This window comes from Nelumbo lutea, chromosome 3 (assembly GCF_056320005.1).
Source record: "Nelumbo lutea isolate HS-2025 chromosome 3, American lotus-T2T, whole genome shotgun sequence".
NCBI lineage: Eukaryota > Viridiplantae > Streptophyta > Magnoliopsida > Proteales > Nelumbonaceae > Nelumbo > Nelumbo lutea.
Window position 1 is genome coordinate 93627768 of NC_142686.1, and position 24004 is coordinate 93651771.

At 43.1% G+C, this 24004-nt stretch overlaps 1 long non-coding RNA gene and 1 pseudogene across 1 annotated transcript; both read right to left on the reverse strand.

Moving 5' to 3' along the window:
- Positions 1-4221: 4221 nt before the first annotated feature.
- On the reverse strand, positions 4222-17480 carry LOC148866926 (uncharacterized). The gene is made up of 3 exons (XR_016110752.1): positions 17341-17480; positions 4681-4741; positions 4222-4566 (listed from the first exon to the last, which is right to left on the reverse strand). It is a non-coding gene; the product is annotated as an uncharacterized LOC148866926 (long non-coding RNA).
- Positions 16032-17334, reverse strand: LOC148866927 (uncharacterized; annotated as a pseudogene).
- Positions 17481-24004: the final 6524 nt, after the last annotated feature.

Genomic DNA, 24004 nt, shown 5'->3' on the forward strand with positions numbered 1-24004 from the left:
GCTACGAAACTTACTTTAAACATTCCATGTGGTACTAAAATGATTCTCTCTACTAGATAGCAATGGGGAAGGTTTGGGAAGGTTTTCCTAAACTTTAACTTCTATCTGTCTTCTTAAACCTTCCAATCTGTACCTGCCCCATGACTTATAGCAGGTTGGATTTTTAGAATCCGGATCCTCCCTGCATATGAAAATGCGCAAAACCCTTTCTGACCCTACCCTCCCCACAGGGTAGATCAGTTTGGGTTTAGAACCCATATCTAATTTCCTATGGTTTCTTGTTATATATAAGCAATAAATAAGTAAAATAACATGAATACACCAATATTTTATTAAAATATATAAAAATACATAAACTATCAATTATCCTTCACATAAAATTCAAATATTATTAAATTTAATATCTAATACATCGAGTTCGTATTCTTTTTAACAATATCCAAAACCTATACCCACCCCAAAATCCATCCGTCAAGCAAATAAACCTGCCCTGTCAGGACAGGTAGGGGGTACCCACCAAGTAGGAAAAAATTTCCATCCCTACTCCTTTGTTGGTGCATTTAGTGGAAGATCTACATCTTCAGGATCAGATGAAGAGGCTGACATACGAGCTGCTCTTCAACATTCTTCTAGCTAAGATATTACTTATGGCATCTTGACTCCATTATTCTACTAAATGCTCTACAATCAGGCTCTCCTCTTCCTTGGTCTTGTCTCTTGAGTTTTTTGAAACTTAAAAATTTTGTAATCTCAGTTTTCTTCTATCTTCTTTTGTTATGTACATAGACGGTTTAAGTGCTTAACTTGCTAGTGCACCAACTATCCAAACTGCCAAATCTTCTGATCTTGACTTCTTTTTGTTAACTGCTAAACCAGCTTGGATAGCTAATGTCCCAGATATTGTAAATTTTCACTTCTTATTTGCTTATAAAAAAAAAAAAGGGAAAGAAAGAAAAGACCCAACACTACCAACAACAAATTGGTGAGATCCTCCATAGACTTTTTCTTTGACATGAAGATTCTGCTATTTCTTTCAAACCATAGTCCAAAAGATAGCTATAGGCACCAGAGCATTCTCTAACTCTCTAAGATTGTTACAAATGTAAACTAATGGAAATAAGGATGATTTGAGAATCTTGAAAGTGGATTAAAAACTGCCTTTAAAACCTAGAAGGCAGGTCCAGGGAAGGTCTAGGAAAATATCTAAGTCTGAGAGAATGTTAGAACACTAAGGCTATGTTTGGTTTGAAGGAAAAGGTAGAAAAAGGAAGGGAAAGGCAGGGTAACTTATACAAGGTTTATAAAGGTTTCCTTACTTTTCCTTTCCTTTCTCTGCATTTTCCTTCAAACCAAACATAACCCAAGGGATTGCAGAGGATTAGCTAAGGAAGAATGCGAGAGTGTTCGAATGTCCCCAATGCCTTGCTTGCTTACCTATTTGTAGAATCTATAGGTAATTAATTACATGCATGGCAATGCAAGGATTCGGATATTCTCAGTCCTAACCCTTGCTGGAGGAAACAGCTCCCGTCTTTTCCCCCCCTAAGGACATGTGTCCCTGACGACCACATGGTTGTTAGACTATAATCTCAAAGCCCTCTATGGAAACAAATTGAGCTTTCATAAAAAGCTTGATTCGGCTCGGTTTAAATCGAACTCGAACCTAGTGAAGCTTGGCTTATGAGGCTTGTAAGTCTACTCGAACCTTACAATATATATGTTAAGCTTTTATAATTCTTAATTTTTTGTATGCAAAATAAAAAATAATTTTTATGTTTAATTTTTATTTTTTATACAAAGCTTGACTCACAATTAAACTCGAGCCGAGTCAAGCTTGAACTTGCAACCTTTTGACCCTAACTGAATTTGAACTTAAGTCTCTACTTTGATCGAGCTCGAACCTAACATTATTTTGATGAACTGAGCTCAAATAACCAGGTATTCAGCTCAACTTGGCTCAAATCCACCCCTACATCTCAATACAGTTACTGGGTATAGCCAAATGTGATTTTCTTGGGATGTCAATCACGCATTTGACATTCTCAAGCTTCAAGTGCTAAGGCCCTATCCGGTTCTCGCGAGGTCAGATGTACTTATGAAGTCGTGTCTTTGGGTTTGGGCCTCGTGAGGTTAAATAAGGCTTATTGTCCTTTAGATTCTATTTCAACCTTGCTAGATCATGTGTCTTCCACGAGCGATTTTTTTTTTTTTTGGTAGGACTGGTTTCGCTTTGCAACCGGCCTCGTTTGTGATTTTTTAGCTATGAATTTATTTCTTAACCCTTGAATATATATCCATTTTCTCACAACACTTACAACCAACCTTATTTAACACTATAATTGACTCCATTTAACATTCCATTTGTCATAATTGATTTTATACCCAACCTTATTTAATACACCACTTATAATATTAATTAATTCCATTAATTATTTCTATCTCAAAACTAATTCAATTAATCCCAAATCAGTCCTACCACTAAACCACTCCACAATATCTTGATAAATTAGCATTTATAAGCAACAAAATTATATCCATGTTAAAGTACAAAATTTTATTTGTAGATAACTAAGTCTTTGAGCATAGTCAAACCAGTTCCAAATGCTTTTGCCAATATAATTACAATTATCTATTTAAGAGATTTTTTGGATAATTAATTTCATAAGAGATTGTAATTTTTATACTATGACATATCATCATTATTTATTAAACTTTGTTTATTTTAAACTTTATAACCTTTTACATTGTCATTAATGAGATTTACAATATTAGTTTATTAAACTACTTCAACCTTGGGATAGTCTAATAGTTTACATTTCCACGGTGTATCCATGTTTATCTTCATTTTTCTACTATATCCATGCATATGTACCCAAAATTCAGGTACATCTCTTTAAGTTGGTTCTTCTATATTCTTTGCATTTTTCATTATTTTAAACTTTGCACCTAATTTTACATCGCATTAATAAAATGTGATATCCCTCTTAAGTAGAAATGCTATGGTAGGCCAACATTAAAGAAGGTTATAATGAGACACCCCTTAGTAGACCTGTTCATGGGCCAGATAGCCCAATAGGCAAGCCCGGCCCTGTTCATTCTAAGTTGGCCTTGGACGTGAATTTAAGCCCACGTGCTTGGGTTTGGGCTTGAGCCTAATATATCGGGCCTAACTTTTTTCGGTCAAGCTCATATTTTTTCAAAAAAGCCCAAGCCCAAGCCCGACTTGATAATATATTATATAGAAAAAAAAATATTTTACATAATAAAAATATGCATATAATATGCTTTTTCTTTGTTCCTCTTCTAGTTTTTCACTCCATTGTGAAATTTTTTATTATTTTTAGATTTTTAGGTCTTTTAATATGAATAAAATAATTTTTATTGAATAAAAAAAATATAAAAAAAATATTTTTTTTTCAGTTTTCTAGTCAAGCTTTGGACTCGAGTCCAAGCTTAGGGCTTTATGAGGACTAGGCTCAGACTTGATTGTATTTTGTTAATATAGATACAAAGCCTGGCCCAAACCCAACCCAGCCCGACCTGTGAATGGGTCTACCCCTTAGGTATTGGATACCCTAAGGCCTAAGGTCAAACCCAAACCCTATAGGGTTTTAATAAACAGACCCTATAAGGGTCGGGATGGGTGAGGAACCCTAAAATTCACATGAAATTGCTATCCCTAATCCGTTTAGTACATCATTTGGATAAGTTAGATTAGATTAGAAGACATTTAAGTACATTTGGATAGTTATAGTTGAAATTAATTGATTGATCTTGCGAGGCGGTTTTGATGGTTTAGATCTTGGGTTTTATTTGGTGGTCAAGTTTTAAAAAATTTAGTAACTTGAATTAACAGCTTAGCTTTTGGTAAGTAAACTCATGGTTTTAATGACAAAAAAATTATAAAATAAAAAATGAAAAAAAACAACCAAAACCCGTTGAACGAATCGACTGTTTGACTGCCCAGATCAACAGGTTGTTGACTGATTCAACGGTTTTTGACTAGGGACTGGATTTGTAGTAAAATGAAACCAGTTGCCTAGACAGTTCCCGGGCTGAATCCGAATATAAATCAGTAAATTGGCCTAGAATTTTTATGTCAAAATTGGCCCAGAATTTCTATGTCAAAGCATAGAATTTTTGGCATCCAAGTTATAGTTCGAAGTAATAACCCGTTTTTTTCTTGCCTTTCTTGCTTTATTGCAATATAGGTCAGTAAACTGGAATAAAATCATGAGAGCCAATATTGGTAGGATCTTTGACTTGTTGTGTTCCATACACCTGGGATAAAATCTTGCTGGCACCAGGGTTATGGGGTTAAGGGGATGGGGAACGGGCTACCTCTGTCCTCCATTGTGTAGTAAAAAAAAAAAAACACTGAAGAGGTCAAGTTATCCCAAGCATGAATAAATAGAAACTACTTAGTAGTCTGTACTAAAAAGGCAATTACCCAATGTTCATCCCAGCTACCCAGCTATCTGGGTAAACCAGATGCAGTCCTAGACTTCAGCATTTCTTTTTTCGCACAAATTGACTTCTCTCAAATTTGAACCTGCATGTAGTAGTCTGTACTAGATACACAATATATATGGGTTAGCTGCATTATACAAGTAGAGGAAAAAATATCGATATAATAATACAAAATCCATGCTATTAATAAAGGGTGCAAGAGAATTTAACTGAAAGGCCCCTATCAGGTTCCCAACTTCCCATATATCATTCTTGCTTGGAAGAAAGTAACCTACAAAGAAAAGGAGTGGGTCAATTGCAGATACAATTCAAAGCTGTAAACAACCTAAATTCTACAACCCACCTACGTCCTCAAGACCAGTGACTTCCTATTGGTACTTGGTTAAGAACTTCAAGAGGTTCTTGTTTAATTTCAAAACTATATTCATACTGAGATCCTTGCTTGACAAATATATGGAACAAAATAGTCCTTTGCGTATAATGTTATAGACTTTGTCTTATCTTTACTTTTGCTAGCCAAACTTTTGGGTGGGGATGGGAAAGATGGAGACAGGATTGAATCTCAGTTCAGTGGTAAGTACATCTACATTCACTGATTTAATAATTCGAGCCAGCTGGTGCCTTTTGATAAAATAGAGAAAAAAGATGTACTATGGTAATTGATGGTGCGAAATCCAACTGCTCCTAGCTGTCAATGACCTTGTTTCTGATTGGAGCAATAGGGAATCTGAAACGGAGAAGATGAGGGAACTCCGAGGGGAACCCGGTGAAATTGCTCCGAAGCTCAAGTTAGTATTCTCTCAAAGGCAAGATAAAACCAGATGACACAAAGTTTGCATACCTTGTTGGGGGTAGCGGGCCTTTTATAACCACTTTGCGCACTCACTCCGAGGCTTCTGTCAGGTCGGGTATGATTACTTACGTGTTTCTACTAGTTCGGGTGTCATCCCTTCTGCTGGGATAGAACTGCCACTGCTCCTTGTCGAAGCCGTCTCTGTAACTGGAGATGGCGGTGGCAGGTGGCCGTTTGAAGTGCAATTGTCAAGCGTCAGATCCCAAGTCAGTCAGGTGCGCCGCCCCTGGATACAAATTTTCTCGGTGTCAGGCATGGTACGGTTGTTCAGTTTGGCGTCCTGGAGGCGAAGTGCTGGAGTGGTGAGCGAGGTGAAGTCTTGAGTTCGGATGTGTGTCCCGAACTGCCATAAGGCTGACCAGTTCGGAGATGAGTGTCCTGAACTGCCATAGGGCAAGCTAGCTCGGGCTACTGTCCTTTGAGTGGCTCGGGGCCTAAGGGAGAGTTCGGGCTCCTAGTAGGGAGTTCGGACTGCTGGTAGGGAGTTTGGACCGCTAGTTCCTCCCTTTGGTGCTCTCACCTTAGGCGCACTGCTGTGTCGAGCTGTTGCCTTTGCCACGTGTTGCGTAATTACGAGGTCGGGCCAAACCTTCCTTCATCAATTGCTCCCCACTCCTCGTGCTAAGGGTCTTTCCCTGGCGCGGGGAGTTTCGTGAGGTGGTAGGTGGATTTGTCTCGTACTTCGAATCTTGATAGCGCGAGGTGCGTTGTCAGGTTTCTTTGGTTTTCTCGAGCGCCCAAAAGGCGGGAGACGCACCTACTTGCTTACAAATGCTGACAGACGTGGTGGCGTGCGCTTATTTCGAATTTCGAAAAGGCGCGTCGCTAGGAGACATGACAACGAGTCTTTTCGATTTTGAAAAAATGCACCGCTACCGTTTGAAAGGCGAGGAGACGTGCACTGGTCGTTCTATCAGTTTCAGAAAAACGTGCGTCGACGTTTTGTTAGTTTTAGAAAGACGTGCATCGACATTTTGTCAGTTTCAAAAAGACGTGCGCCAATCACGTCTCGGTCTCAGGGGACGTGCGGTTAGCGCGAATGCAGGCTGTCAGATTGGCTCTGATCTGCACTGTTAGTTCTCGGTTACGGTGGGTATAAATAGTAGGGGACCCCATTCGCTTTGTCACTCTACGTTTTGCTTCTTGAGCTCGCGTCCAGGTCTTTTAGCTCGCGTCCAGGCTTTTTAGCTCGCCTTCAAGATTTTTTACTTGTTCTAGTTTCTGGAGTCTGCTCAAACATTTTTTGGGTGAGTACTTTCCTGGAATCCACCTTTTCTCCTTGATGTCTAGCTTGGATAGCTCAGACGGTTCTTCTAGTGGGTCTGATGCAGGTTCTACGAACTGAGTTGCATCCCCCGATGGCCTTAGCGAACTTGAGGTAGAACTTGAGGACGAGTTTGAACCTGTAGGCCGAGCCACTTCGGGCAGTTTGGCGTCTACCTCTCGTCGAGGTCAGATGCCAGACAGGTTTGGTCCTTCGACCATGACGTCCAAGGGGCTCCAATCCCTTATTACCTCTTACAATTTTCTTGGGGAGTACGCCTATTTCATTCCTTCGGGTAGCTTTTCTTGGGAACACGATCTTGATGAGATCGTGATATTTCGGGAGCAGCTTGCTGCGGGGCTGAGACTGCCTTTCCACCCCCTTCTTGTCGAGGTCATAAACCACTTCAGCGTTACCGTCGGCCAGCTTCACCCGAACTCTCTTCGTAACTTGGTGGGGACAATCTCCCTTTTTTGCGAACAGGGCTTTCCTTTAGACTTGGAGATATTCTCCTCTATTTTAATGCTCAAGAAACAAGCGGGTCCTCTTCCCGGGAGTAGGCGGGCGTATTACATGTCTCCTCGCCTGGGTTTTAAGCTCTTGCACGAACTTCCCAACAAGGTCCCGGCGTGGAAGCATGACTACTTCGGGGTGCGAAGTGCACAAGGGTGGCCTTTTCAGACCAGGTGGGGGACGACCGCCCCTGACTCCGGTGTCACTCTTAATAAGGAGACGGTGAAGGGCCTCCGGCAATGGGCACGACTAGGGCTAAAATGCCATCAGTACCTGACAGAGGCCAAGCTCATTGCGGCCGAACTGAGTTTGGGTAGGTTCCTTTCTTAGAGGTTTTGTTTTGCTTTGTTCTTTCGTTTATTCTGATGTCGAACTCTTTTTTGCAGGTGTGATGGACTCGGAAAGGACTCACGGTGGGCACCTGTTCCAAGGTATGAAGATGAGGAAGCGGGTTGCCAAGCGAACTCGTGCCGAGCTGCCCTAGGATGTGGAGCCTCATGTACCAGACTAAACGTCAGAGGATCCGCCTAGGGGGCCCGAGGTGGCTCCTTCAATGCAAGAAGCGGTAGGGGCCCCTTATGCCGAGACTACTCACACGGGGGTTCCTGCCTACTCTAGTGCTCCCGCTTACTCTAGGTCCGCACATACGCAAGCTGGGCCCTCAGGCTTGGGAGCTCAAGGGGAATTCAAGAGCGTGCTGTCGCCGAACTATGCTCTTCAGAAGAGTAGGGAGGCAACCTTCCCCGAGGAGATCACGGCCTGGATCGATCTTCCAGATCGCTTGTCGTGTTGCTACTCATGCTATGGTGGTGAGTCAGATTTCTTGTCGGGCTTCTTTGTTTTTTATCCCTCTTGCTGTCAGTTCTCTTAATCACTTGTTCTTTCCTTTTGGTAGGTGAACTCTTCTATTCATGCCTTGGCGGCCCAGGTGGAGAGGAGCTCGAGGCAGGCGCGAGCTGCCGAAGAGGCTTTCCGCACCGCCAAGGCGACCACCCGAGCTGCTGAGGCGGCTGCTCGTGCTGCTGAGGAGGCTGCTCGCATTGCTATGGCAGGTAGGCGAGGTCTCAGAGGGATGCCGAGGCTATGGGGGTGGTTGTGAAGCATATGGCGGACCTGAGGCAAGACCTGCAACATCAGGTCGAATACCTTCAGGAGGACATAAGGGAAAAAACGCAGATCTTTTGCCAAGGCATCGAAAATGCTAAGAAAAAGGCCGCTGATGAATATATCACCTCGCCGCGCTTTGACGACATGATGGTGGACTCGTACAAGAGGGGATTTAAACTGAACCGGTGGATGATCCGGAACACGTACCTCGAGCTCGATATCAGTGCCATATCCACTTCGTGCATAACTCAGGAGATGGCCAACGCTGCCGATGGTGAACCGGATTCCGAGGGCGAGGCAGGACCTTCGGGTGTTGTTGAAGTGCCTTCTGATAATGAAGAAGTAGCTCCGGGCTTGTAAAAATGCAATTTTTTTTTCAAATGTACTCTTCCTTATCTTGCAATGAAATGGAATTTTCTTTCGGTTAAGTGTTGGTTGTTCTCTCTTGAACTGACATATTTGCCGAACTGATAATATGCCCGATCTGTTTCTTGCTCGGGTTACTGCGCTCGCGCGACCTGTTTCGATGTCTAATACTTCACTTCGTCCATCTCTTTGCCTATGCCGAGGTTCCTTTGTTAGCTCGTCATCCTGGCTTTTAGGCTTTGGTAGCGATTTCGTCCACTTCGCTTGGCGGTCTATAGGTAGTATCGCCTCAAGTTGACGATGTTTCATGCTCGGGGTACTTGTTTGCCTTCTAAGGTTTCAATCTCGTATGCCCCTTCGAGCACTCTCTTTACTCTGTAGGGCCCTTCCCAATTTGGTCCAAGTTTGCCCACGCCGGGTTCGGGCACCATAATCTTACGGAGAACTAGGTCGCCGACTCGGAAGCTTCGCTTCTTTACTCTGGCGATGTAGTACCGAGCTACTTGCTGCTGATAGGCCGTTGTCCGGATGTGCGCGAGGTCTCTTACCTCGTCCAGCAGGTCGAGGTTAGTACATAACTCGTCTCCGTTTGTCTGATCGTCATATGCTTCTAGTCGTAGTGTAGGTATTTCGATTTTTGCAGGGATTACCGCTTCAGTGCTGTAGGTGAGGTTAAAGGGGGTCTCTCCTGTGGCGGATTTTTTTGTGGTTCGGTGAGCCCATAGAACACTTGGTAGCTCGTCCGCCCACAACCCTTTAGCTCGATCTTGTCGTGCTTTCAGTCCGCGGAGGATGGCTCTGTTCATTACTTCTATCTGACCATTTGCCTATGGGTGTGCGATCGATGTGAAGTTCTGACGAATTCCTATATTCTGGCACCATTCTTGGAACTTGATATCCTCAAACTGTTTGCTGTTGTCGGAGATCAGTACCCGAGGTAGCCCGAAGCGACATAATATGCTCTTCCAAAAGAAGTTCTGTATGTTTCGGGCCGTAACTATTGCTAGAGGTTCAGCTTCTATCGATTTTGTGAAGTAATCTACTGCCACCACCAGGAATTTTCTCCCACCTGTTGCTGGCGGGAATGGCCCCAGGAGGTCGATGCCCCATTGCGCAAAGGGCCATGGGCTGGTGAGGTATTTGAGGTCGGAAGCATGCTGATGGTGGATGTTGGCATGCTTCTAACACTTGTCGCATTTTCTGACGAGCTCGACAACTTCTGTCTTCATCGTTGGCCAATAGTGTCCTTGTCAAAGTGCCTTTTGGCGAGGGCTCTGCCCCCCAGGTGTCCGCTGCACAGCCTTCATGAGTGTCGCGGAGTATGAGCTCGGCTTCGACAGGTCGCAAGCAACGCAAGTAGGGGAGCGTGTAGGACCGTTGGTACAACCGTTCGTTAATTATGACGTATTTGGCTGCCTGGCGCTGCACCCTCTTGGTTGCATTGCGGTCCGTAGGGAGGGTTCCATCTAACAAGAAGCTCGCGAGTGGGTCGATCCAGTTTGGCTCTGCTTCAAGGACGGGAGCGACCTCCTCTGCCCCACCGAGAATGCTAAGCCAAGGTAAGTCCTCTATGTACACGGTTCTCATGGTGTTGTGACTTGTGCTGGCTAACCGGGACAGGGCGTCGCCTCAGTGTTCTCTGACCTCGGGATTTGCCTGATGAAGTGTGATTGGAAGTTGAGTAGAGCCTCTTTTACTTTTGCCAAGTATGCGATCATGGAGAGCTCGCGTGCTTCGTACTCACCCGTAACCTGGTTGACCACGAGCTGGGAATCACTACAGATGACTATGTGCTTTGCTCTTACCTTTTGCGCTAGGTTCAGCCCGACTATCAGTGCCTCGTACTTTGCCTCGTTGTTTGATGCCGCGAACTCAATGTTAGTGCGTATTCCAATTTTGTGCCACCTGGGCCTCATAGGAGTACTCCAGCCCCGCTGCCCTGCTGGTTCGAGGAGCCATCTACGTCAAGGATCCATGGTTCCTCATCCCAGTTCGCACTTGGCCTAACCAAGAGAGATGCCACACTGGCTGCTACTTCACGGGGTTCAGACTCTATTGGCTTGGGAGCTCCGGGTTCACCCGAATTGGGGATTTTGGGCTCAACCGGCCCAAGGGCTTCGAGGCTGAATGTGCACTCGACGATAAAATATGCTAAGGCTTGGGCCTTAATGGCAGTCCCTGGCTTGTACTAGAGGTCGTACTCGCTGAGTTCGATGGCCCACTTCATCAGCCGACCGAAAACCTCGGGCTTGAGTAAGACTTGTCTCATGGGTTTGTTAGTCAAGACGACGACGGTGTGAGCCTGGAAATATGGGCGGAGTTTTCGAGCTACAATTATCAGTGCGTATACTAGCTTTTCTATCTGTGGGTATCTCGTCTCTGCTCCCTGCATAATTTTACTAACATAATAGACGGGCTGCTGGACTCAGTCTACTTCTTTTATTAGTACCGAACTGACCACCTCGTCGCTTGCCGAGAGGTACAGTTCTAAGACCTCGCCCTCCTCGAGCCTGACTAAGGTTGGCACAGTGGCGAGGTAGCTCTTCAGCTCGTCGAACACGAGCTGGCAGTCTTGGGTCCATTCGAACCCTTTGCCTTTGATATCCTTGAAGAAAGGCAGACAGTGGTCTGTCGATTTGGACATAAAGCGGCTCAAAGTGGTTATGCGGCCGTTTAGTCTCTGAACCTCTTTTACTTTTCGGGGTGGTCTCATATCTAGGATAGCCTTTATTTTGTCCGGGTTGGCTTTATTACCACACCGATTGACAATGCACCCTAGAAACCTACCCGAGGTGACACCGAAGATACATTTGTTAGGGTTCAGTTTTATGCTAAATTGTCGTAGAATTTGGAAAACAGAATATAAGTCTTGTATTAATTCCTGTGAGAACTACGTTTTGACGACCATGTCGTCTACATAACATTCTATTTTCGTGCCAATTAAGGGCCGAAAAAGCTTATTTACAAGTCTTTAGAAGGTCGCCCCAGCATTATTTAGTCCGAAGGGTATGACCTTGTAACAGTACAGGCCGAACTCGGTTATGAAGCTGGTTTTTTTCTCATCAGACTAGTCCATTTTGATTTGGTTGTAGCCTGATTAGGCATCCAAGAAGCTTAGCAACTCATGTCCCAAGGTCACGTCCACTGAGCGGTCAATTTGGGGGAGGGGGAAGCAGTCTTTTGGGCAAGCTCGGTTCAGGTCGGTGTAGTCAACGCACATGCGCCACTTGCCGTTTGCTTTTTTCACCAGCACTGGGTTGGCTACCCAGCTCGGGTAATGAACTTCCCTTATGAAGTCCGCTGCGATGAGCTTTTCAACCTCCTCGTCGACCGCCCTCCAGCGCTCCGGGGCTAAGTTGCGTTTCTTCTGTCTATTGGGTCTAACTACAGGGTCAGTGTTAAGTTTGTGAGTTATAAGGCCAGGGTCAATACCGGGCATATCGACCGCGGACCACGCAAAAATATATAAATTTTGAAGTAAGAAACTCACTAGTTCAGTTCGTAGAGGCTCTTTGACGGAAGCACCGATCTGTAGCGTTCAAGCCGGATCTGTAGTCGAGGTCGAGATCGTGACCGTTTCCTCTGTGGGTGAAGCTCATTCCTCGCCCTGCTTCGTAGGCCGCTCCAGTTCGAGGTCGCCAGCTGTCTTGGTTTTTTCCTTTAAGGCGGAAACATAACACTTGCAGGACTCAAGCTGGTCGCCCTGCACTACCCCCACACCGAAGTCCGTGGGGAACTTCATTACCAGATAGTAGGTGGAGACCACTGCCTGCAGAACATTCGTAATTAACTGCCCTATTATGGCATTGTATGGGGAGGGGGTCACGACCACCAGGAAATCGTGGTTGAGCCTGACCGCGCAAGGCCATGTGCCGACTTCCACAGATATTGTTATTTTCCCAAGGGGCCTGACTTCCTCTCCGTTGAAGCCCACCAGAGGAGTGTTTGCAGGCTTCAACTCGCTTCTCGACAACTGTAGTTGGTCAAACGCCAATTTGAAGAGGATGTCCGCCAAACTACCTGAGTCCACAAGTACGCGCCGAACTTCAAAGTCGCTGATCCTTAGTTTTATGACGAGCGCGTCATCGTGGGGATAGTGGACACCTCGCGTGCCGTCTTCCATGAAAAAGATCGGTTCTTCCGTCTTCTGCCTCTTTTGAGGGTTCTGTTCTTCTTGGGCTGCCTCACGAACTGACGTCCGTGCTGCTGCCGAAGTGCACCCTACTACGACCGAACCACCCACTATCACATGGATGGTTCCCCGAATTGGCCTCTCTTCTGGAGGTCGCTATAAGGTTTCGGCCGGTCTACTACTGGATTCGGGGGCATCCTTTCTGTGCTCCCCTTGCCGACCTACCTTATTATTATTATCATTATGTTGTACAAAATTTCTCAAGTATCCGCGACGGATGAGTCCCTTTATCTCGTCTCGGAGATTATTACACTGTTCGGTACTATGACCGTGATCTCTATGAAAACTACAATATAGATTTTTATTTCTCTCGTTTGGATTACTCTTTAGGCGAGGTGGCCACTTTACGTAGGGGCGTTTATTATCATCATCAAGATCTTAGTCCGCCTTGTGTTTAACGGGGTGTAATCCGTCCGAACTGCTAAGGGAGCTCGAGACGGTTGGATTGGCTTCGCCTCCCGGGCCTGGTTTCTTCTGTTGCTTGGATTAGAGGGCTCACCTTTTCTTTTTCTTTTCTCGACCCCGCCTTCGGTTCTTTGGTTGATTTCTTCCTCCATTCTCATGAACTTGTTCGTGAGCTTGAGAAAATCGGCCACGGTTGCGGGCTGGCTGGCCACCATGTGCCATTTGAACTCCTTGTGCGTTACCCCTCTCTTGGCCGTTGCGAGCTGTACTGCGGGGTCTAATCGCGGTATCTGCAAGCATGCTTCATTGAACCGCTTGATGTAGCCCCAGATGGATTCTTTTTCCCTCTAGACTACTCTGAAGATGCTTTCCTCGGTCATGGGGCATCGCTTGCTGGTAACGAAATGTGCGGTGAAGACCTGCACGAACTGGGTCTAGCTTCTTATTGACCCGAGGGCTAGGTTTCGGTACCAGGTGTGGGCCACCCCCCTAAAGGTGGTGGTGAAGGCCACGCACATGCATGACTCACTGGCCCTAGCGATGTGCATTTGTGACTGGAAAGCATCGACGTGGTCGTTGGGGTCAAAGGACCCATCATACTTGTCCAAAGATGGAAGCTTGAAGTCTCTAGGCATGGAGACTGCTATTAGTTCTGATGCGAGGGGGGAAGGAACTGAGAGAATTGGGGCAGTTTTTACCTCGTCCGAGCTTGTCTCTTCCTTGCCTCTGAGCTCGGGTAGGACACGGGTAACAGTTCGATGACTTCATCGGCACCTTCGTTGTTGAGCAGGCCTGGTATTGGCACTGTTGGCCTCTGTGTTGCCGAGCTTGATGGGCCCGAAATGTTGGTCTACTACTAGGGCGTTGAACCGGTTCTCCGTGAGCGGGAACTCAGGCTTGGAGTGCCGAGGTGCTGACTTTGTGGGCGAGGTTCCCGACCCACCTGCGAGCTGCGAGGCGGGGGTAATTTTTCTTTCCTTTCGGCCTGGGGATGAGGCCTGGCTATTAGGCGGGTTCTGGAGTTGGGAAACTTGTCCTCAGTGAGGGAGTCCACCCTGATGGGAGGCCTTAACCGGCTTCGGAACAGGGTGTCGAGGTGGAAGCAGTGACTGGTTCAGGGGTAGCTGAGGGAACTACTGTTGATAATGGTGTTGGGAGAGGTGGTGTAATACCTAGTGCTGTTGGAGTTGATGCTGCTGGAATTGTTGCATTTGGGCTTGCATTGCCCGCATGCATTGCATTAGGTCGTCCAGCTGATTCTGGCGGGTCGCCAGTGGGACAGTAGTTGGTTCAGCGATGTTGCTTCGATAGGGAGTGGAAAAGGGACGTTCGAGGCAGGAAGGTTCAAGGGCGCCACTGCTTGTGGCGCATTCAGGTTGGGGATCCCATCCATTGAAAGAGGGATGGTGAACTGCCCGATGCACACCACGGGAACTTGGAGTTGTTCCCCAGTGGTGTTCGTTTCTGTGCCACGTCTGGCATTGTTGGAGGAAGCCATGGGTGTTGGAATTTTTGGAAGATGAGGAGGTAAGAGAGGTAAGAGAGTTTTAGAGGGAGGCTTTTAGAAGCGTTTCCCACAGATGGCGCCAATTGATGGTGCGCAATCCGGTCGATCGTAGCTGTCAATGACCTTGCCTCTGACTGGAACAACGGGGAACCTGAAACGGAGAAGATGAGGGAACTCCGAGGGGGACCCGATGAGATTGCTTCGAAGTTCAAGCTAGTATTCTCTCAAAGGCAAGATAAAACCAGATTGCACAAAGTTTGCATACCTTGTTGTTGGGGGTAGCGGGCCTTTTATAACTACTTCATGCACTCACTCCGAGGCTTCTGTCAGGTCGGGTATGATTACTTATGTGTTTCTGCCAGTTCGGGTGTCATCCCTTCTGCTGGGACAGAACTGCCACTGCTCATTGTCGGAGCCGTCTCTGTAACTGGAGATGGCGGTGGCAGGTGGCCGTTTGAAGTGCAACTGTCAAGCGTCAGATCCCAAGTCAGTTAGGTGCGCTGCCCCTGGATACAAATTTCCTCGGTGTCAGGCATGGTACGGTTGTTCAGTTTGGCGTCCTGGAGACGAAGTGCTGGAGTGGTGAGCGAGGTGAAGTCTTGAGTTCGGATGTGTGTCCCGAATTGCCATAAGGCTGACCAGTTCGGAGATGAGTGTCCTGAACTGCCATAGGGCAGGCTAGTTCGGGTTACTGTCCTTTGAGTGGCTCGGGGCCTAAGGGAGAGTTCGGGCTCCTAGTAGGGAGTTCGGACTGCTGGTAGGGAGTTTGGACCGCTGGTTCCTCCCTTTGGTGCTCTCACCTTAGGCGCACTGTTGTGTCGAGCTGTTGCCTTTGCCACGTATTGCGTAATTACGAGGTCGGGCCAAATCTTCCTTCATCAGTAATAATATAACATGATTCATGAGCTTTGGTTGTCTCTGGATGATGGATCGGACAGTTTGTACAACTCTGGTAAGGCATGGTCAAATGTCCAAACCAACAACAACATATGAAAGATGTAAAACAACTAGAAGTAGAAATGCAGAACTGACCGGAAATCATTACCCGCCAAATTTTGGGCCTCAGACACAGCATCATGCATAACCCACTAAAAATATATGAGCTACAACAGTATCTAATTGCCTAAGTTTCATCCACAGACTCCAAACAAGCCTTTTATTTTCCCTTTTCTGTTTGTCTCCATGGTCTTCAACCTCTATACATGGAAGTATGGAACCCTCTATTCTTGATCATTATAGGTGAGATTGAAGGAAAAACACAATGGTGTAGAAAGAAAATTCAGTGAAACAGAAAAAGTAGAATGCTCTCAAATTGGGAAACGCTGGGTATTGAAAATCTTAAAGAAATCTGTAAACGTAATTCTCTGAAACTTCTTCAGCTGTCCATTTCCTTAGACCCTTTGATTAGTTCCAAGTAGTCCATCTTACCTTCAAATATCTTCAGTAATCTGTAGGCCTAATTCTCCAAAACTTTCAGCCTTCCATCTCCTCAGACCCTTTGATTAGTTCCAAATTCCATCTCACCTTTAAATATCTTCAGAAGCTCTGGAATTTCCTTCTGGTATCTAATTACAAACTTGTTCATGAAACGACTCTTACTCAACAAGAGAGCTTGAACCACGCTGACATCCTTGTTAATGAGTCCCTTTGATAGCAAAACTTGTATGACTGAATACCATGGAATCATCCTCTTCTCCAAGCTAAAACAGAGAAGCATTAGGTGCCTGGCAATGAATGAAGGTTCCAAACCCATTTTGTTCGTCAGAAAATCCATCCCTCTTTCTATCTTCTTCTCTGAAAGCACCAAGCAAAGAGATTGCCTTTCTATCATTGAGGTAATATCGTCTTCAGACCAACCACACTTCTTAAAGATATCCAATTTTCTTTCCATCGTTGATTCGCTAGCCTATGTCATTACATACACTGAACGAGCAAAAGCTAATTTTGAAGGGTCTATTCCGAGGTCCTTAACTTTTTTGACAGCCTTCTTGAACAGATCAGTTTGCGTCAAAAATGACTGAGGGTGAGCCTTTACAGTGCTCAAGATGAATCTTTCTGGCACACCATGTTCACGAAGGATCGTGATGTTGTCGTCCATACCCTTCTGCATAGACGATCCAAAAGTCCAACTCAAGCGTTTGAGAACGGTGACGACATTGTTGTTTGTGTGAACTGTGAACTATGCCCTTAAGATACTCGAAACAAGGTATAATTTGGTTTTTCTAAGCTATATGCCAATAAACCCGATTGTCGACAGAGAATCGTTGGAAGGTTAGGTGGAGAAAACCCTACAAAGATTTTCTCCGGGTCAATTAAGAGAAGCGTTGGCCGATTTCTGATGAGTTTAGAGATTTGGGCATTGGTAAATCCGTAATCTCTGAGGAAGGAGAGGACTGAGTCCGGTTTCTCTGAGGTTTCAAATTGGACCGACTTGGATACAGATACGGCGGTTTCCTTTGACAACCCACATGAGTTTATGAGGTAGGATACTGTAAAAGAGTGTCCATCCGTCGAAGTTGAGATGCGTTTCAGAAGAGGAATTTGGAGAAAACCCATATAGAGATGGTTGGTTAAATCTCTAGCAGTCCTAACCTGGTGTAGCCTTCTAGCGCAAAGAAGAAACATGCTTCAGGGAGAAATGAGGGGTTGTGATGAAATCTTACCTCAGTTAATTGAAGAGTTTAATGGCGATCTCCAATCGTTCGTGGATTTTATCTCCAATCCGCTGAATGAAAGAAGAAAATCAGCAAAACACGAAGCTACTCGGAGAAAAACAAGTTTTAAAATGTTAAAGCTGTATTAGACTCCTAAGGGCGTGTTCTGTAGCGTGCTCGATAAATTGGTGGACTAAATCGGTGTACAACTGTATTTCATAATCCATACCATACCTTTTGTTCATGTATTTCATGGAGATTTATACAGTCCATCATAAATGTCTAATTTTTATATTTTATATGATAAATAAATTAAATAAAAAGCACTAATACGTAAACAATAATTATATTTTTAAATAGTTAAAAATATTTATTTTAAATATTAAAAAAATAAAAAATAATTTAAATAATGAAAAAGGAGTTGAGAAGGAGAACCATTAGACTTGTATTAGAATTAATATTAAAATTTATTATTTTATTGATAAAATATATAAAATTTAAAATTTAAAAATTATTAAAATATTAAATAAAATAAGAGTGATTGGACCACATAACACAGGTGCATTACACTGAAACCTTACCACAAACTGTTTACACTATAGTGTAGACCAATCATGAGAAAATACTCTGGACAATAAAGGGGTATTTTGTAGTGTGGATGAGAAATTAGTGGGTGTGGATTAGTCCACACTACACCCTGTGGCAGGGACCAATCCACACCACACCACAATCTACAGTTGTTATGAATTGTGGACAAACTGTGTGGAATGGACCAGTCCACACCCACAGTGGTGTTCTGTAGCGTGGTGTGGACCAGTCCACACTACACTTTTTTTATTCCATGTATCTCATATACATTTTATGAATGATATACACAGTTAATCATAAATATCTAATTTTTGCATTTTATATGATAAATATTTTGAAAAATGCATCAATGAATAAATATTAATTTTTTACAAAACAATAGTAAAATAATTAAATTACCCTGCTTGATCTTGACCCCCTTAGACCCCCAATTAACCAAATTACCCTTGAATTTCCAAAATTATCAAAATACCCATAGACTTCTCTGAAGTTACCAAACTACCCTTATCCCTATTATCAAAACTGACCAAACTTTCTAATTTAACCTAATTCGAAGGAGGCACTATTCATTGTCTTCCTCCTTAGATGAGAACAATGTGGTGGTGGCAACCAAAACCTCCTCCATTCTCTCTCTCTCTCTCTCTCTCTGCTCTTCGACCATAGAGGAGACTTCGCAGCCACAACATCCACCTAGTCTTCCTTCCATTTTCTTTGCGAATTCACACTATTTTTTACTCCCATCCTCTATCATCGACACTGACTCCCTTCACCATTCTCGGCCTCCTCTAACTGTTAACAGACTCCCCTGTTTTCTTCCATTGGTTGAGTAAAACTAAAGTTGGCGGTCATCACCTGAATCGTTTATTAAGGTATCAGATAGGAGTCACACTCGGAAGAAAGCCCCCTCTCACTCACTTCTTAGTTGCAAGCACTGATCATTACGACTACCATAGCTCGAAGAAGAATGGAGTTTGTGTAGCATGGGATCAAAAATAAACCGTGGAGGGGACGTATCCATGAGTTTTTTCCGTTGACGCTATATTGGGGTGTTGACGAGACCGGCCCACAATATAGCATGGACCAATCCCATCCACACCCAGTTGAACGCGTCTTCATCTCCTGGATGGGACCATTTCGGTCATGTCCATGAGATGAATACGGTGCCAAACACCGCCTAAATTGGGGTGTGGCTCGTCCCTATCTACGTTATTTTGTGGACAGGGACCATCTACACATAGCAAAACACCATATCTTATCGTGGATAGGAACAAAACGACCCCATCCATGATATTTAAACACTACCAAACGCTACCTAAATAAACATTTGTATTTCATTTGTGTAGGGAACACTGATGTGGCCCCCACCATGTTCATATGGCAGTATATTTCTGTAGGTTATGTTAGTGTTAGTTAGTAGTTATTTCAATTTGTTATTTCATCTTTATTATTATTTTATTTGCCATGTAAGCAATAAGGGCAATTCAACCCTTTTGCAATTAGTCAATATATATATATATATATATATATATATATATATATATATATATATATATATATATATATATATATATTTAAGAGTGGGTCAACTGAAGTCAAGACCACGAGATCTCTTCATGTGCTTCTTCTCTTCTCTTCTCTCCTCTCTTCTGTAATTTCTTCATTCTTTTTCTTTTAAACTCAAGACTGATTGTAGTCTTGATCGACTACTTGGTATCGGAGCCGACCTAGGAGTTTTTTATGTTAGTCTAATTAGATTGACTACATGAGAATCTCTTAGGTTTAGAAGTTTTTCAACAAATAAGGAGGATCAGGTGATTCTTGGAGGTTACTGGTAGTGTGCGGTTGCTACTAAGAAGATTATAGAAGGTTGGGAGAGTTCTAGTAGTCAGGAAGAATAAGAAAAGGCTTCAGATCCTCAAGATTAGGGTTTTGCATCAGACAAAAGGTGGCAACCAGAGATTTTCTTTCATAAAGTTAGCTTTTTCTTGAGAATAGCTTTGAAAAAATCATCTTAGTTTATTCTGAGAGGTGTGACTGGAAAATCTATGTTTTTTCTTTTAGGGTTTTGGGAGAAAACCCTAAAATTCAGAATTGTTGTTGCTTTCAAATTAGATTTTTGAACTGGTTTCAGTTAGAACTCTGTTTTCTTTGTTCTTTGGAAGACCTAGGCCGACTGTTATCAGTTGTTTGGGTGTTATTTTTTCTATTACAGTAGTTAGAAAGGGGTTTTTCTATTAATTCTTGATCAAGAATGGAGTTCAAAAATCAGGGGGAAGGTGTTTTTGGGACTAGCAATTTTGGTAGCATGTTTGAGAATGCCTTTCAGATTACAACTGTGAAGTTTGATGGATCAAACTACTTAGAATGGGCTCAATCGGCCATGATGGCCATTGGAGGTAGAGGAAAATTGAGCTATTTATTAGGAGATGTGGAAGAACCAACCAAGGAGGACCAAACTTATACCAAATGGGTTCAAGAGAACTATTTTATTATGACATGACTGTGCAACTCTATGCAGCCGTATATCAACCGGAATTATTTGTAGGCAAAAACAGCCAAAGAAAATCTGGGATGTCATGAAAGAGATTTACTCCCAACCTCTTAGTGTTGCTAGGGCTTATGAATTGAAGTGTAAGGTCAACAACCTTAAACAATGAGAGAAACCAGTTTAGATTTACTTCTCTACCTTAAAATCTTTGTGGCATGAAATTGACCACCTAGAAACACTTTAGTGGGAAAGTCAAAATGATGCACGGACTCATAGAAAGCAAGTTGAAACTAATAAGGTTTTTGAGTTCCTAGTTGGTTTGAATCCTGGCTATGATATTGTGAGACAACAACACTAACAAGGGACAGTCAGTGTGACCCTATCTCAAGCCTCTCCTTAGTGCATAGTGAAGAGATTAGGAGAAAGGTTATGATGCAGCATCAGTCCTTCCCACCAGCCTTGGCAACAGTTAAACCTAAGTCTGGGGGTGATATAGAGAGGAATATAAAGAAGGAAGACAAGCGGGATCTAGTGTGTGAACATTGCAAGAAGCCTAAGCATACTAAAGACACATGTTGGAAGTTGCACCCTCATCCAGTTCCAACAAAAGTCAGGAACAAAAGGGGTAATGCTAATATAGTTGTTAATACTGATTGTGCATCATCATTTGGCACAAAAGGCACACCTCTAGATACCCTAGCTGTTGTCTGGTCTGCCCTGACTCAGATGGAAAAGGAAGTTGGCAGTTCAGCTTAGTCATCTCAGTCGCCATCAGCTCCTCCCACATTAGCTTTTGCTCGTTCAAGTACTCGGGCCTCAACTTGGCATGCTTCAGCTCTAGGTAACACTAAACATTGTTGGGTAATAAACTCAAGTGCCATATGTGTGGCTTGCCATCACTGTTCACTACTTATCATTTATCTTTTGGCAGAGATAAAGTGTCCATTGCTGATGGTTTACTTGTTCCCATTTCTAGTAAGGGAGACATCAAGTTGTCTAATACCATTTTCTTATCTTCAGTTCTATATGTTTCTAATCTTAATACTAACTTGTTTTTAGTCAGTAGCATTACAAAACATCAGAATTGTTCAGTAACTTTTTTCCCTAACTGATGTGTTTCTTAAGGCTTGGAGACAAGGAAGGTGATTGGGATTGGCTGTGAGACAAATGTGATCTATCTGCTTGGAGAGAGTTCTCATTGGGAAGATAGTAAATATAGGAATTCTTTTGTTTCTCAGTCTATTAGTCAGGTTATGCTTTGGCATAATCGGTTGGGTCATTTATCCTTTCGGTCTTTGAAGAGTTTGTTTCCTAATTTATTTGAGTCTGTTCAGATGTCCAATTTGAAATGTGAGTTGTGAGCTTGCAAAGCATTGTAGAACATCTTATTCATTGAGTAATAAAAGAAGTAGTAATTCTTTTGATATTGTGCATACCAATGTTTGGGGCCCGTATCACATTACTGCTATGGGGGGATACTGATATTTTTTGTTGTTTGTTGCTGACTATACTTGTTTTTCTTGGGTTTACCTTATGCGTTCTCGAGATGAGGTCCATGCTTTGACCCAAATCTTTCATCAGATGATTTTAACCCAGTTTGGAGTCAAAATCAAAATCTTCAGATCTAATAATGCGAAAGAATACTTTTCCTACTCATTAGCCTCTTATTTGCTTGATCATGGGATTATTCACCAGAGTACTTGTCTTAATCACCACAATAGAATGGGATTGCTGAGAGGAAGAATAGACACATATTGGAGGTGGCTAGAAGCATTATGTTTAAATCCAATGTGCCTATTCGTTTATGGGGAGATGCTATTCTTACAACAATGTATCTCATTAATTGAGTTCATTCACGAGTTCTTGACATGAAGCCTCCATTTACCCTTCTATACCCTGATAAAGAATTGTTTATTGTTCCCCTTAAAACCTTTGGTTGCACTTGCTTTGTTCAGATTCTTGGACCTCATCATACCAATTTTAATCCTAAGACCTCCAAATGTATTTTTCTCTGTTATGCACAAAATCAAAAGGGTTATTGCTATTATGAACCTACTTTAAAGAGGGGATTTGTCTCTATGGATGTTACTTTCTTTGAGGATGTACCCTATTATCCTAGGGTTTCTCCTCAAGGGAGATTAGTGAGAATGGGGTTAACTCATCAGAAGTTCCTTTACCTATTCCATTGAGTGATGATGGATGTAATGGGGATGGCTGTTAGAGGTGTCAGGATTTGAGAGTCTATCACAAGCAGTGGAGGCAGGTTGATTTCGGTCATCAGTAGTCCAGGCCAGCCCTAGTTCCTTCTACAGATCTAGATCCAAGTACCACAGTTCCTTTATCAGATCCAAATCCCACTGAGATACCTTCCACTGTTGCACCCTTTCCTCCTTTGGATGACCTTGACCTCTCCATTGTAGTCCATAAAGGCAAACGACATTGTATCACATTTACAACTCACTGCATTTCCTAGTTCTTGTCCTATGATCGCATATCCCCCTCTTAAAGGTCATTTCTCACATCCATTGTTGATATTCCTATTTCCAAAACAATGCAGGAAGCCTTGTCAGTTATTGAGTGGAAAGATGTAATGAAGGTTGAAATGGATGCTCTTTTGAGGAATAATACTTGGGAGCAAGTTAACCAGCCTAAAGGGAAAAAACCGGTTGGATGTAGATGAGTATTTACTGTGAAACATAATGCTGATGGTTCCATTGAAAGATATAAGGCCCGGTTAGTTGCAAAGGATTTACTTAGACTTATGGTATAGACTACTTGGAGACTTTTGCTCCAGTAGCAAAGATGACCACTATTAGAATTTTATTATCCTTTGCAGCCAGTTACTCTTGGCCCTTGTTTCAGATGGATGTTAAAAATGCTTTTCTCAATAAAGACTTACAAGAAGAAGTCTACATGTAGTTACCTCCTAAATTTTATGATGCAGAGACTGGAAAGAAAAAGGTTTGTCGATTGAATAAAGCCTTGTATGGACTAAATAAGTCCCCTAGAGCTTGGTTTGATAGATTCAAATAAGCCCTTAAAAAATTCGGCTATGTACATGCTCAGTCAAACCATACATTGTTCATTAATAAAGTAGACTCTTCCTTGACTCTGCTTGCTATATATGTGGATGATATTGTAGTGACAGGGAATGATAACAATGAGATTGAATCTCTTAAACAACTCCATTAAGAGTTTGAGGTGAAAGATCTAGAAGAGCTACGATACTTCTTGGGTATTAAGGTAGTTAGATCTAAACATAGGATTTTTGTTTCTCAAAGAAAGTATGTTCTAGATCTATTGGAAGAAATTGGAAAGTTGGGTATTAAGCTTGTAGATACACTTATTGAACAGAATCACAAGATTAGTGCAAAGGGTGGAGAGCCACTTGAAGATAAAGCTATGTTCCAACGGTTAGTTGAAAAACTCCTTTATCTTTGTCTCACATGACCAGACATCAGTTATGCAGTCAGCATTGTCAGTCAATATCTGCTCTCTCCTACAACTAATCACTTCCTTGCAGTTAAGAGGGTATTAACATACTTGAAGAGGTGTCTAGGTAGAGGTATACTATTCAAGAATAATGATCACATGAAG